Raw genomic sequence first — 16,694 nt, 5'->3', positions numbered from 1 at the left:
TTTTTGTGTGGGGGGTGTCATTCCTTTAAACAAAAGAACTCTGGAGTTAGCCAAATCTTTCCAGGAAGTGTCTATTCAAGAATATTGGCTAAATCTCAGTAAGAATAGTAAGCTGTATACGGTTTTAAATTGCTTTATTCCCATCCTCCCTCCCTACTTTTGAGGAAGCCTGTCCCAAGGCAAAGGCTAACAATGTTATGGTTCTAGATATCCCTGTCCAATCATTAGCTGACCACTAAGTTAACAAAGAAGAGATGTTAATAGCCACATAACATAAAGAATACTGACTTTACAGAATTAGATCAGAAAAGTCATTAAACAAACAACACATAGCAACAACAAAACCTGAGGTGGGGGATAATCTGATTTCTACCAGTGTCACACTGTATTATTTAAAATATCCAGGTTTTAAACAAAACATTATAAGAAATGCAACAACAAACAAACAAACCAAACCAAAACAAAACAAAACAAAAAAACAAGAAAGAATGGCCCATACACAGGAAGGAAAAGTCAACAGAAAATGTCTCTGAGGAAACCCAGAGATTAAACTTACTAGATAAAAACTTTTAATCAGACATTTTAAATATGTTCAAAGACCTAAAGGAAATCATGTATAAAGGACTAAAAGGAAGTATCAGGAGAATATCTCAGCAAATAAAAAATAAAGTTTTTTAAAAGAACCAGCTAGAAATTCTAGAGTGGAAAGTACACTAATTAAAATGCAAAATTCACTAGGATGGATACAACAACAGATTTGAACTGGCAGAAAAAAGAATCCGTGAATTTGAAGATAGGCCCATTGATATTACCCATTCTGAGGAAAGAGAGAAAAGAAGGAAGGGACAGCAAGTAGGGAAGGACGGAGGGAGGGAGGGAAGGAAGGAAGGGAGGGAGGGAGGGAGGGAGGGAGGGAGGGAGGAAGGAAGGAAGGAAGGAAGGAAGGAAGGAAGGAAGGAAGGAGAGAAAGAAGGTAGGTAGATGAGAGGAGGGCACAGGAGAGGAGTAAGAAAGGACAAAAGAAAGAAAAAGAGTCTCAGAAACCTATGGAATACCATCAAGTGTACCAACATTCACAATGGTAGTCCCAGGAGAGGAGAGAAAGGCACAAAAGATAGCTGAAGAAATGGCAATGTCTCAAATTTGATTAAAAAAAAAACACACACACACACAAAAAAAAACCTTTACCTACATATCCAAGAAGCTCAACAAACTCTAAGTAGGATAAACTCAAACAGAGCCACATTTAGATGTGTCCTAATGAAATGGTCAGAAACCAAAGACAAAGAGCAAGTCCTGAAAACAGCAAGGAAAAAAACTCAATTCATCATACACAAGATCCTCAATGAGATTAACAGCCAATATTACACCAGAACCCATGAAGGACAGAAGGCAGTGAGATGACATATTCAAGGAACTGAAAGAAGAAAGACTGTCAACCAAGAATTTTATATTCAGCAAAAGTATCCTTTGAAAACACAGGAGAAATTTAGATATTCTCAAATAAACAAAAACAGAAAACTTGCTTTAAGCAGACCTGACTGAATAAAAGGACACTGGAGAGTAACTCAAATCCTCACATAGAAATAATAAGCATCAGCACAGTAACTATATAGGTAAAATACAGTACAAATGTATTTTTTGGTAAATTATAAATGTATTTTTTGTTTGTAACTTTTTTCCTATCTAATTTAGAAGATAAGTGATAAAGCAATAATTACAGATCTCTCTCAGTGGACAATGTATAAAGATGTAACACGGAGGACAAAGGCACAGAGGGGGAAAATGAAATGGAGACATACAGAATCAAAGTTTTTCCATACTACTGAAATTAAATTGGTATTAATCTGAACTAGACTATTGTCTATTAGGATGTTAATCGTAATCCCCAGGACAACCACTAAGAATATACTTGAAAAAATGTAGTAAAGACACAACAAAGGACTTAAAATGATACACCAGAAAATATCTATTTAACAAAAAGAAAGTAATAATGGAAACAGAGAGAAAATTAAACAAAAATATTGAAGGGGCGCCTGGGTGGCACAGCGGTTAAGCGTCTGCCTTCAGCTCAGGGCGTGATCCCAGCGTTCTGGGATCGAGTCCCACATCAGGCTCCTCCGTTATGAGCCTGCTTCTTCCTCTCCCACTCCCCCTGCTTGTGTTCCCTCTCTCACTGTCAAATAAATAAATAAAATCTTTAAAAAAAAAAAAAATTGAAAACAGGTAGCAAAATGACAGATGTAAATCCTACCTTATCAGTAATTACATTAAATGTAAATGGAAAGGCAGAGATTGGCAAAATGTATTAAAAAGAATAACCCAACTATATGCTGTCAAAAGAGACACTTGAGTATGTTTTTGTAAAGATCTTATTTTATTTATCTGAGAGAGAGAGAGTGCAAGTATGAGTGGAGAGAGGGGCAGAGGGAGAGGGAAAATCAGACTCCCCACTGAGCAGGGAACCCGACACAGGGCTTGATCCCAGGACCCTGAGATCATGACCTGAGCTAAAGTCAGATGCTTAACTGACAGAGACACCCAGGCACCCCAAAAGGGACACTTTATTTTTTTGTGTTTTTTTTTAATTTAAATTCAACTAACATAATGTAATTAGTTTCAAAGGTAGAAGTCAGTGTTATATCAGTCTTATATAATACCCAGTGCTCATTACATCACATGCTCTCCTTAATGCCCAACACCCAGTTACCCCACCCCCCAACCCCCTTCCCTCCAGCAACCCTCAGTTTGTTTCCTATGATTAAGAATCTCTTATGGTTTGTCTCCCTCTCTGATTTTGTCTTTATTTTTCCCTCCTTCCCCTATGCTCTTCTGTTTTGTTTCCTTCCCCCCCCCATGCTTATCTTTTATTGGAGCATAATGTGCCTACATAGTAAGTACCTGATAAATGCTGAATGACCAAATGATTCCCAGGATGAGTTAGGCAGCTCAAAGTCCAAACATGGTGCGGGGGGCGAGGGGGGGCGGATGACAAGCTCCTGGTGGTAAGCCACCGAGGCTTTGATCAAAGACATACATCTGAAAGTTTTATGTTAGAATAATAATCCCACACATCTGATTTCTGTGGAATGAGTAAGCCCCATCTCTAGCTCCTCTCCCCACCACAGTCACAGCAGTCAGATAAAGTTGAGGAGTTTATTAGGGAAATATGAGAGGCAAAGATATCCCAAGTGACGGAAAGAAAATTTTGAAAATGTCCCTTCAAGCCAAGTGGGGGTCTGGCTTTGACCTCCCCAAAAGGACAAGAAACTGGTGGGCTGGCAACAACATTCTCTGGTGGCTACCTTGCCAGGGCATAAGTGTCTCAGCCAGGACTGCCTCCCACCCCCCACCCACCCACCAAAGGAGGAAAGAGACAAAGACTGTTATAGAATCAATGCAGAGGCAATGAGAGCTGTAAGGAAAGTCTGAGAAAGAGAAAGAGAGGTGGAGAGGACCTTAACAAAGAGTCCCAGGCGTTTGACTCTGAGTGCCTCAAATACATCGACGAACAATTTCTACAAAATGTTATTTAAAAGATAAAGTGCCAAATGTTTGTCCCAAGAGCTCCCCTGGACGTCTTCCCACATGCCACATCACACACCAATGTACATGGCAAAACCCAGAGGCCATGTTTTTGGAAAAGAGAAAAACAAGAATAAGCCCTGTTGCTATTTAAGGAGAGAGGAAGGAGCTGAGGCTGCTGGGCCTGTGTTCCATAAATCAACTTCCCAGCAGAAGCATGGTATAGTTCTAGGTGAGGGTCTCACCTTTTGTCACCCATGCTTCAATGTTACTCTATTCTATGTTGGAGGGCTGTCAATTTCTTGTTTAGTGTTGCAAGTCTTCCACGACAAGACATATCAAACGAGTTGAGGAAATCCGAGATTTTCTTGTTGCTGCTGGTGACGACCTCAATGTATTCCCTGTTCGCCCAGTCCTGGTGAATCTCCCGCTGCACTGGACCCACCTGACCTGCCACAGCTGCTGCCTGAAGAGGACTTGTTTTGTTTCTTAAATTCCACATATGAGTGAAATCATATGATAACTGTCTTTCTCTGATTGACTTATTTCACTTAGCATAATACACTCTAGTTCCATCCACATCATTGCAAGTGGCAAGATTTCATTTTTTGATGGCTGAGTAATATTCCATTGTATATATATAACACATCTTTATCCATTCATCTGTCAATGGACATACGGGCTCTTTCCATAGTTTGGCTATTGTGGACACTGCTGCTCTAAGCATTGGGGTACAGGTGCCCCTTCAGATCACTACGTTTGTATCTTTGGGGTAAATACCTAGTAATGCAATTGCTGGGTCATAGGGTAGCTCTATTTTCAATTTTTTGAGGAACCTCCGTACTGTGTTCCAGAGTGGCTGCACCAGCTTGCATTTATACCAACAGTGTAAGAGGGTTCCCCTTTCTCCACATCCTCCCCAACATCTGTCATTTCCTGTGTGGCTACTTTTAGTTATTCTGACTGGTGTGAGGTGGTATCTCATTGTGGTTTTGATTTGTATTTCCTTGATGCCGAGTGATGTTGAGCACTTCTTCATGTGTCTGTTGGTCATTTGTATGTCTTCTTTGGAGAAATGTCTGTTCATGTCTTCTGCCCATTTCTTGACTCAATTATTTGTTCTTTGGGTGTTGAGTTTGATACATTCTATAGATTTTGGATACTAATCCTTTATCTAATAAGACATTTTCAAGTACCTTCTCTCATCCTGTCAGCTGTATTTTGGTTTGGTCGACTGTTTCCTTTGCTGTGCAAAAGCTTTTTACCTTGATGAAGTCCCAGTAGTTCATTTTTGCCTTTGTTTCCCTTGACTTTGGAGATGTCTCTAGCAGGAAGTTGCTGTGGCCAAGGTTGAAGAGGTTGCTGCCTGTGTTCTCCTCTAGGATTTTGATGGATTCCTGGCTCACATTTAGGTCTTTCATCCATTTTGAGTGTATTTTTGTGCATGGTATAAGAAAGTGGTCCAGTTTCATTCTTCTGTATGTGGCTGTCCAATTTTCCCAAAACCATTTGTTGAAGAGATTGTCTTTTTTATTGGATATTCTTTCCTGCTTTGTTGAAGATTAGTTGACCATAGAGTTTGAAGGTCCATTTCTGGGTTCTCAGTTCTGTTCCACTGATCTATGTGCCTGTTTTTGTGCCAGTACCATACTGTTTTGATGATTAAATCTTTGTTGTTGTTGTTGTTTTTAAGATTTACTTGAAAGAGAGAGAGAGCGAGCACAAGCAGGGAGAGCAGCAGGCAGAGGGAGAGGGAGAAGCAGGCTTCTTGCCACGCAAGGAGCCCGATGTGGGGCTCAATCCCAGGACCCTGGGATCATGACCTGAGCCGAAGACAGATGCTTAACCAACTGAGCCACCTCGGAGCCCCAATGATTAAAGCGTTGTAACAGAGCTTGAAATCTGGCATTGTGATGCCACCAGCTTTGGTTTTCTTTTTCAACATTCCTTTGGCTATTCAGGGACTCTTCTGGTTCCATACAAATTTTAGGCCTATTTGTTCAGCTCTGTGAAAAATGTTGATGGTATTTTGATAGGGATTGCATTGAATGTATAGATTGCTCTAGGTAGCATAGACATTTTAACAATATTTGTTCTTCCAATCCATGAGCATGGAACGTTTTTCCATTTCTTTTGTGTCTTCCTCAATTTCTTTCATGAGTGTTCTACAGTTTTCAGAGTACGATCCTTTGCCTCTTCGGTTAGGTTTATTCGTGGGTATCTTATGGTTTTGGGTGCATCTGTAAATGGGATTGACTCCTTGGTTTCTCTTCCTTTTGTCTCATTGTTAGAAATGTCTGTCTCACTGTATAGAAAGGAAACTGATTTCTGTGCATTGATTTTATATCCTGCCACTTTGCTGAATTCCTGTATAAGTTCTAGCAATTTTGGGATGAAGTCTTTTCCACATACAGTACCAGTCATCTGCGAAAAGTGGGAGTTTGACTTCTTTGCTGATTCGGATGCCTTTTATTTCTTTTTGTTGTCTGATTACTGAGGCTAGGACTTCTAGTACTATGAACAACAGTGGTGAGAGTGGGCATCGATGTTGTGTTCCTGTCCACAGGGAAAAGCTCTCATTTTTTTCTCCATTCAGAATATTTGCTGCAGGCTTTTTGTATATGGCTTTTATGATAATTGAGTTATGTTCCTTCTATCCCTACACTGTGCAGAGTTTTAGACAAGAAAGGATGCTGTACTTTGTCAATTTTTTTTTTTTTTTTTGCATCGAGAGGATCATATGGTTCTCTTGTCCTTTCTTTTAGTCATGTGATACATCACATTGATTGATATGTGAGTGTTGAACCACCCTTGTATCCCAGGAATAAATCCCACTTGGACGTGGTGAATAATCCTTTTAACGTACCATTGGATCCTACTGGCTAGTATCTTGGTGAGAATTTTTGCATCCATGATCATCAGGGATATTGGTCTGTAAATCTCCTTTTTGGTGGGGTCTTTGTCTAGTTTTGGGATCAAGGTAATCCTGGCCTCACAGAAAGAGTCTGGAAGTTTTCCTTCCATTTCGATTTTTTGAAACAGCTTCAGAAGAATAAGCATTAATTCTTCTTTAAATGTTTGGCAGAATGCCCCTGGGAAGCCATCCAGCCCTGGGCTCTTGTTTGTTGGGAGATTTTTGATTACTGTTTCTATTTCCTTGCTGGTTATGGGTTTGTTCAGGCTTTCCATTTCTTCCTGTTTCAGTTTTGGTAGTTTATACTTCTCTAGGAATGCATCCATTTCTTCCAAATTGCCTAACTTATTGGGATATAGTTGCTCATAATATGTTCTTATAACTGCTTGTATTTCTTAGGTGTTGGCCATGATCTCCCCTCTTTCATTCATGATTTTATTTATTTGGGTTCTTTCTCTCTTTTTTTTTTATAAGTCTGGCCAGGAGGTTATCAATCTTATTAATTCTTTTAAAGAACCAGCTCCTAGTTTCATTGATCTGGTCTACTGTTCTTTTGGTTTCTATTTCACTGATTTCTGCTCTAATCTTTATTAATTCTCTTCTCCTGCTGGGTTTAGGCTTTATTTGCTGTTCTTTCTCCAGCTCCTTTAGGTGTAAGGTTAAGTTGTGTATTTGAGACCTTTCTTGTTTCTTGAGAAAGGCTTGTATTGCTATATACTTCCCTCAAAAGAGACACTTTAAATTTAAAGATCAAATATGTTGAAACAAACAGGATGAGGGGGGGAAAAAAGACATTACAAAAACATAACCAAAAGGAAGCTGGGGTGATTCTACTAATATCAGGCAAAATCTATTCTAAGACAAAAACTGTCAGTAAAAACAGAGAAGGTCACTTTATAACAATAAAGGTTCAACCTCTTAAGAAGATCTAATAAATATGTACCTAGGAACAGAGCCAAAAATACATGAAGATATAACAGAATTAAAGGAGAAATAAAACATTCAATATTAACTGGTGGAAACTATTTAATAAACCACTTAAAAAAAAGATTTTATTTATTTGTTTGTTTGTTTGTTTAGAGAGCGTGCATGAGCAAGGGGGGAGAGGGAGAGAGAAAATCCCAAGTCGACTCTACACTGAGCACAGAGCCCTATGCAGGGCTCAATCTCACGAGTCCAAGATCATGACCTGAGCCAAAACCAAGAGTTGGACACTTAACTGACTGCACCACTCAGGCATCCCTAAACCACTTTCAAAAATGAATAGAAATTCCAGAAAGAAGATCAACAAATAGAAGACTTCAACAACACTAAATTAACTCTATCTAACAAACATGCAGCACTCCATCCCAAAACAGCAGAATACATATTTCTGTCAAATGCATGTAGAGCTCTATGACCCAGGAACTACATTACTGGGTATTTATCCCAAAGATACAAATGTTGCAATCCAAAGGAACACCTGCACCCCAGTGTTTATAGCAGCAATGACCACAATAGCCAAACTATAGAAAGAGCCCAGATGTCCATCGACAGATGAATGGATAAAGAAGATGTGGTGTATACACACACACATACACACACACACACACACACACACACACACACACGGGAATATTATGTAGACATCAAAAAATGAAATCTTGCCATTTGCAACAATGTGGATGGAACTAGAGGGTATTATGCTAAGTGAAATGAGTCAATTAGAGAAAGACAATTATCATATTTCTCACTGATATGTGGAATTTGAGAAACAAGGCAGAGGATCATAGGGGAAGAGAGGAAAAAATGAAACAAGATGAAACCAGAGAGGGAGACAAACTATAAGAGAGTCAATCTCAGGAAACAAACTGAGGGTTGCTGGAGTGAGGGGGAGGGCGAAGAATGGGGTGGCTGAATGATGAACACTGGGGAGGCTATGTGTTATGGGGAGCACTGTGTATTGTGTAAGACTGATGAATCAGTACCCCTGAAACAAATAATACATTATATGTTAATAATAAAAAAAATGCATGTAGAAATTCTCTAAGACAAACCTCATGTCAGGCCACAAAACAAAAAGATTAAAAACATAAAAGATATGTCCTCCAAAATCCAAGGAATAAAACAAATAACAAAAGGAAATATGGGAAATACACATATGTAAAAATAGAAAAAAAAATCCTAAACATCTAATGAGTAAAAGACTGGGTCACAAAGAACATTAGAATATACTAAAAGTTTAATGAAAAGGAAAAGACAACATACCAAATGGGATGAGATGCAGCTAAAGCAGTGCTTAGAGGGCAATTTGTAACTGTAGACACACATATATTTTTTAAAGAAATGCAAACCAACAACCCATTTGGCTACATGCCTTGAGAGAAAATGAATTGAAAACCAAGCCCAAAACAAGCAAGAAGGAGGGAATAAATAAAAGGCCAGAGCAGAAAAAAATAAAGAATAGAAAAACAACAGAGAAGATCAATGAAACTAAAAGCTGGTTCTTTGAGAAGGTCAACAAATTCACAAACCTTTAGCTAGACTGACCAAGGAAAAAACTAGAGAAGATTTAAGTTGCTAAAATCAGGAATGAAGGAAGAGACATCACCACTAACCTTAAAGAAACACGAAACAGAATCAGAAAATACTATAAAAAATTATACAATAACAAATTAGATATCCTAACTCATATAACACTGTATGTTAACTATGCTGGAATTAAAAATAAAAATAATAATAAAAGTTTAAAAAAGAAATAAAACAAATTACATATCCTAAATGAAATGACTAAATTCTAGAAAGACATAAACTACCAAACTGACTCAAAGATGTAATAGAAAATGTAAACAGACCTGTAATAAAGAAAAACACCAAAACAATAACTAAAAAACTTGCTACAGAGAAAAGCCCCGGGACAGATTTACCAGTGAAGTCTATTAGACATTAAAAAAACTAACACCAAATCCTTCACAAACTCTAAAAAAGAGATGAGGAAAGAACACTTCCCAATTCTTTCTATGACAGCAACATTAGCCTATATCAAACTCGACAAGGAAATCACATGAAAAGAAAAGTCCCATGCCAAACGAAAACCATCCATTATGAAGAGACACAAAAATGCTAAATAAAATACTATCAAACAGAATCCAGCAACACATAAAAAGAACTATACACCAAGAATTTATCCCAAGAATGCAAGGTCAGTTCAACATATAAAAACTAATCAGTCACTTTAATAAAACATTAATAAGAGACAAAAGACAAATCTCCATAGATGTAGAAAAGCACTTGAAAAATCCAGTAAGCTTTCAGGCTAAAAACACTGAACAAGCTAGGAATAGAAGAAAACTACCTCAACTTAAGAAAGGATGCCAATGAAATATTCAGAAGTAACATCACATTTAATGGTGAAAGACAGAAAGCTTTCTACCTAAGATCAGGAATAAGACAAGAATATATGCTCTCAGCGCTTCTATACAACATATATTAGAGGTTCAAGGCAGGGCGGTTAAGCAAGAAAAAGAAATAAAAGGCATTTAGATTGGAATAAAGCTCTGTTTGTACATAACATAATCTCTTTAAAATTTTTTTTACTTTAATTCCACTATAGTTAACATACAGTGTTATATTAGTTTCAGGTACAATATAGCGATTCATAACATAATCTTACATATAGAAATTTCTAAGGAATCCAAACACACAAAATTTTAGAGCTAATGATTAAGTTTAGCAAGGCTACAGAAAATCGTATCAATAAACAAATATCAATTTTACTTCTACACAACGGCACTAAACAATTCCAAAAGGACATAAAAAAATAATACCATTTACAACAGGATCACAAAGAATAAAACACAGAAGTAAGTTAACAAACGAAGTGGAAGTTTTGTATGCTAAAAATGATGAAACTTAAAAACCTAAATAAATAGAAAAACATCCTGTGTTCAAGAACTGGAAGATGTAATATGGTTAAGATGGTTAATACTCCCCAAAGAAATTCAACACAATCCCCATCAAAATCCCAGCTGGCATTTTTGTAGAAATTGGTGGGTTGATCTAAAATTCATATGGAAATGCAAGGAATCCAGAATAGCCAAAAAAACAAACAAAAACAAACAACGCCCCCCGCCCAAAACCCAAAACCAAACCAAAACAAAAAACCCTTGAAAAAGAAGAACTAAATTGAAGGGTTAGCATGTCCTGACTTTGAAAATTACTATAAAGTGCGATAATCAAGACAGGGTGTTACTGGCATAAAGTTAGACATATAGATGAATGTATAGATGAGCCCCAAAATAAACCCTTATAGTCTATTTTTGATATGAGCACCTAGACCATTCAATGGGGGAAAGAATAGTCTTTTCAACAACAATGCTGGGACAACTGGATATTTACATACAAAATGAAGCTGGATCTCTACCTTATACAATATATAATAATTAACTGAAAATGGATCAAAGACCTAAATAGAGGAGCTAAAACCTTAAAAATCTTAGAAGAAAACATATATGTAAATCTTCATAACCTTGGATTAAGGCAACAATTTCTTACGTATGGCACGAAAAGCACAAGCAAAAGAAAAAAATAGATATATTGGATTTGATCAAAATTAAAAACCTTTGTACTTCAAAGGACACTACCAAGAAGTAAAAAGACAATCCACACAATGAGTGTTAATATTTATAAATCATGTCTGATAAAAGTCCAGTGTCCACAGTATATAAAGAACTCTTCTTACAAATCAACAAAAAAACACAAATGCCCAAATAAAAAATGGCAAATGATTTGAGTAGATATTTCTCCAAAGAATATATTAATAGCCAATAAACACATGAAAAAGATGCTTAACATCATTGCTCACGAGGGAAATGCAAATCAAAACCACAATGAGATATCATTTCATACCTAAAAGGAGCATTATAATAAAAAATGCAGATAAAGTGCTCCTGAGGATGTGAAGAAATCTGAACCCGGAAACACTGCTGGTGAGAATGCAAAATGGTGTAGCCACTTTGGAAAACACATTGGCAGTTTTTCAAAAATGTAAACATATGGCTCCAGTAAATTCCACTCCAAGGTATATACCCAAGAAAACTGAAAACATATGTCCAAGCAAAAATGAGTGCATGAATGTTCATGGTAGCATTATTCACAACAGCCAAAAAGTAGAAATAACCCACATGAATATCAACTGGTGAATGTATAGATAAAATGTCATATATCCATAAAACAGAGTATTATTCAATCATAAGAAGGAATGAAGAACTGACACACACTACAAGGATGAACCTTGAAAACATTATGCTAAATGAAGTCTGCACATTGTATGATTCCATTTATATGAAATGTCTAAAACGGGCAAATCTATAGAGACAGAGAGTAGACTTAGTGGTTGCCAGGTCCTGGGCGAGGACAGGAAAAGGATAAGGAGTGAATGCTAATCTGCTAATGGGTTTCTTTTTTAGGATGATGAAAATGTTCTGGAATCAGATAGCAGTGATGGTTGTAAAATTTGGTGAATGAGTATACTAAAACCCACTAAATTCTATACTTTAAAAAATGTCATAGTATGTGAATTATATCTCAATTAAAAAAAAACAGAAAGGAGGGATAACTCAGCGGAACATGACAGATCCAAGAGCCATAAAGAATTATTCTTAGACCTTAAGATCTAATCAAAGAATTCTCAACTTTTACCCAGCTGGTGTTCAGATTTGCTATGAATAGTGACCTCTGTGTGCACCCCTTTTCCGCAATTCTGAGTAGGAGTGTTTACAGTGGTTATCCTATGCCTGTTCCAGCACTCTATGTCGGGTATATGTGGACAGGAAGCTTGTCTTTTTATTTTTAAAGGTCTACGGATCAAGATGAACTGTACTTGAAGTGCTGTACTTAAAAAGCTGCACCCAAAAGACCTTATTTGCACCTGGAACTAAATAAGTATTGTGAGATAATACTGTAATAACAGTAAGACTTTTGAAGGTCTTGGGCAAAGATGAGTATATTTTGCATACGAAGAGGGATGTGAGTCACTGGGGACAGACTGATTCCAACTTTCCTGTATTCACACCTTTGTTTAGTATTCTCCCACACTGATAGCATATAATGCCATTGTTTACCTAAGAGGAATAGTTGCTCTTGGAATCATTCTGAGAATACTGATTAGGTTGTCTCAATTATGAGATCATCAATGTGGAATATATAAGTTACTAATCCAGTAAAATGTTTTAAAGGTCAGGATGGTGGCATTTTTGTAATCTTTTCCCATCCCCATTTCCTTTCTCTCCATGTTTGATAGCTAAATTAACAACAATTAACACTGGTTTAGCACTTTATAGAACAAGAAGAACTCTGATGTATGCTGGTATCATTTAATGTCAAGAATCATATTAGTACAGATAATGATATAATGAAAGATAAAAAGGAAAGCAAAGCCCTATAGAACCATTTATAGTACATTTTTTGACATTGCCTTTTATTTTTTCCCAAGTATTTTACTTCTAAACATTTCAATCTATAGAAAAATTTGAAGAGTACAATGTACTTTCACTAAATTTTACCTCTATAGATTCAACAACTGTTGATTTTTTTATCACTTGCTTTACATATACACAAGTTATTTACAGGTGAAGCACTTGCAGATGTCATGAATCCTTAACCTGAAATACTTGGGTAATAAAGAACATTACCATACATGACTATAACGACATTATCCCTTTCAAGAAACACAAACAATAATGCCCTCAACTTTCCCAATTATGCCCTTTACAGCCTTTTTTCTCCCCAATCTCAGGATGCAATCAAGAAAAACATGTTGTATTTGACTGTCATGTGTCTCCAGTCCTCTGCTTTTTTTTTTCTTTCATGCCATTTAGTTCTAGCATGTTCCACAATTTGGGTTACATTCCTCATCATTTAGGCTCAGATTTAATCATTTTTATGGGAATAGTACCATAGGTGATATGCCTCCTTGGAGTATCAGTTGGTCCCAGTATCAGTTGATGGGGTTTTGGAATATAGGTGAGGTTTGGTGGGGTGAGGTCTGGAGCCAATGACTAAGAAAGAATTCTTGAAGCGTCTTTGGTGCAAAATGGTTGTTTTATTAAAGCATGGGGACTGGACCCGTGGGCAGAAAGAGCTGCTGCACCAGGGTTGAGAGGGGTGGCTGATTATATACTTGAGAGTTGGAGGAGGTAAGGAAAAGGGAGGTTTTCAAAATGATTTTCATACGTTAAAGAAGACTCCCAGGATGCCATAGTCAAGTTAAGGTGGTTTTTCCTTCTAGCAAGGCATTAACATGAAGAGAGCTGGGAGCTTCCTGGATGAATGTCACAGGCATCCCACCCAGAAGAAGCACGGGGGTGGGGGGGGGTGGTTTGCAGTATGTCAGCTTATACTTTGTCTTCAGCTAGCTGCCTGCTCCTTCATCATCAGTGATGCCATCCATCACTTGCTTTAAGGTGATACCCAACAAATCTCTCCATTGTGAAGTTACCTTTTCTCCTTTGTAATTAGTAATCCATGGAGTAATACTTTAATGGGATTACCCTGTTGGCCAACATTCAACATTCCTCAATCCTTTTAGCATGATTGATGACTCCTGCAGAATCAATTGTTACACTAGTGATTGCAAAATGGTAATTTTGTAATTCCATTATTCATTCTCTATTTTTACGTAGCATTCTTTTAAAAAGTGCCTTCTCTTCTGTGAAGACCCTTATCTTTTGTTTTTATCACTATGGACTCATGGGTTGTTTCTTGTTATCTAAGGTCCATGCCATTGTTGTTCATTTTAATGTACAAACTGTCCTAAATTTAGCCAGTCTAAACCCCTTCAAGTTGGTCCTTGTATCCTTTTGATATGTCTCCTGTTCGTGGGGACTTATTTTTTAGCATATAAGAAGACACTCCACATCCACTTTCTACTTTTCCTGTCCCTGACTTAGAATCAACCAATACTGCAAATATCCTATTTTTCCTTTTTGTGGTAGGGAGTGCTATTGAGACATCAAGGTTTGGATGCTAACTGTGGTCATTGCCCCTGTGGTGTCACTGCTTCTAGAATCTTACAACAGGCAAAGCTAATAAATACCATTTATGTAAGCAGTTTATAAATATATATATACACACATATATAAGTATGTATATATTTAAATCAGGAATTCATAGATACCTCTAATAACATAGCACTGTTCTTTTTCCTCCTCCATTCCATATTTTTATTCCTTTCTCCAACAGAAAAAACTCTCAGAATTACTAGACCAATACCGCTGCCAAAAAATGTTAATCCTTAAAATATGTCCAACTGAGAGTACAGAGTAGTAGGTTAATTATTTAATTTTCTCCTGTGTTCTGTAGTATCAATATGATATACAGTTAGGTTTATTTGGTTTTTTGTTGTTTGTACTCACAGGGTTCATTCTCCCATCCTTGCCGATTTAATTTTATTTTTTTAAAAATGCTTAAGATTCTTGCTCTCCCCGCCCCCCGCACACCCCTTCCAAAAAAAAGTAAAAAATAAACATGTTCAAAAGTCAAAACTATGTAAGACTCAAATAAGTTTCACCTATTTTCCTTTATTTTCCACTGCTCCCGAAGTAACCAATCTCATTAGTTTCTAGTTTATCCTTCTGTGTATTTGTGTAAAAATAAACAGATTCATATATTCTTCCTTCTTCTTTCTTAAAAGTGAACATACTATATACAATATGCAGTATATCTTTGCCTCTTGCTTGTTCCACTTAAAAATATATACCCAGGGGGCACTGGGTGGCTCACTTGGTTAAGTGTCCAACTCTTGATTTCAGCTCAGGTCATGATCTCAGGGTCTTGAGATCAAGTCCCACATCCAGCTCCTCTCAGTGGGGTGTTTGCTTGAGATACTCTCGCCCTTTCCCTCTACCCTTCCCCCTGATCTCTCAAAAAATAAATCTTAAAAAAATATATATATATATACACACACACACCCAGGGAATTAATCATTCTTATCAGTTCACAGAGATGTTCTTCATTCTTCATTCTCTAGTTCCATGTCTGTCTGTCCACTATATGTTTCTACCACAAAACAGTCAACATATCTCTTATGGATGGGCATGTAAGTGACTTCTATATTTTGCTATTATAAGTAACGCTGAAATGAATAATTTTGTGCATGTACTTTCAGGTAAATTCCAAAAAGTGAGATTACTGGATCAAAGGGTAAATATATATGTAGTTTTAATAGATATTGCCTTATACTCCTTGTAGGAAGTGTATCATTTTGTACTTTCCACAACAGTGGATGAAAGTGATTGTTTCATAGGTACCCTAACAGAGTGATGTAAGGCTTCTGAATCTTGGCCAATCTAATATAAGAGAAATGGTAACTCACTATTGTTTTAATTTACAGTTCAAGGACCATTTGAATGTCTTATTTTTCTGTGTGTAATACTCTGTTCTGCCTTTTGTCAATTATTTTATTGGATGTCTGATCTTTTCTCCCCCTCTTAGTTTAAAAAACTTACATAATAGAGATTAACTCTTTGTGATACACCTTGCAAATAATTTCCTCCAGTTTGTCTTTGTCTCCTAACTTTTACTATGGAGTTTCCTTCCTAGGCAAATTATTTTTTCTTTTTTGATATAAATGACTCTCAAATGTAGTCAATATTTTATTTCATCTGGACTTCAAACGACAGAGAAAGCCTTTGCCCTATATCTGGATTACAACAGAATTCACTGATACTTTCCTCCAGTATGTACATGGTTACATTATTTTGTATTTAAATCTCTTATCCAATTTGAAATTTATTCAAGTACACATAAGGTATAGATTTGTCTTTTTCCAATTGATTTTCCAGGTGTCCTAAAACCATTTATTAAACAGTCCATCTTTTCCCCCATTATTGGTAATGCCACCTGCCTGTGTCATATGAGAATTTCCCTGGGTATCTGGGTCAATTTCTCAATGAGATTGCTTGTCCATTTGGGTGACAGTATTACAATTTTAATTACAGAGGTTTTAATATTTGGAAGACCCAGTGCCAGCACTTTAAAAAAATCTGTTCTTCATATTTGTTTTCCATATATTAGCTCCAAGGAAAAGTGGGGGATGGGGGAAGGAGAACTTTAAGGGATCATATGAAATTAATATATTAATTTAGGGAAAACTGAAATTATTTGTATGTTTATTCCAAAATATTGTGGGGTTTTTGCTACTGTAAATGGTATTATATCATCTGATTAAGTGTATATGAAAGTCACTAATTATTCATTTTATGTATCTTGACACTGC

General features: G+C 36.7%; 1 protein-coding gene and 1 pseudogene across 7 annotated transcripts in view; both read right to left on the bottom strand.

Annotated features, from left to right (window-relative positions):
* LCORL (ligand dependent nuclear receptor corepressor like) overlaps positions 1–16,694 on the bottom strand; it is a 163,019-nt gene that overhangs the window by 55,883 nt on the left and 90,442 nt on the right. The gene's annotated exons all lie outside the window — the stretch shown is intronic.
* On the bottom strand, positions 2,703–14,913 carry LOC148109603 (protein BRICK1 pseudogene; annotated as a pseudogene).

This window comes from Ursus americanus, chromosome 8 (assembly GCF_024610735.1).
Source record: "Ursus americanus isolate L20-20 chromosome 8, mUrsAme1.1.p, whole genome shotgun sequence".
NCBI classification, from domain to species: Eukaryota; Metazoa; Chordata; class Mammalia; order Carnivora; family Ursidae; genus Ursus; species Ursus americanus.
Note: the sequence above shows the minus strand (reverse complement) of the source record. Positions and strands in the feature narration are given on the sequence as shown.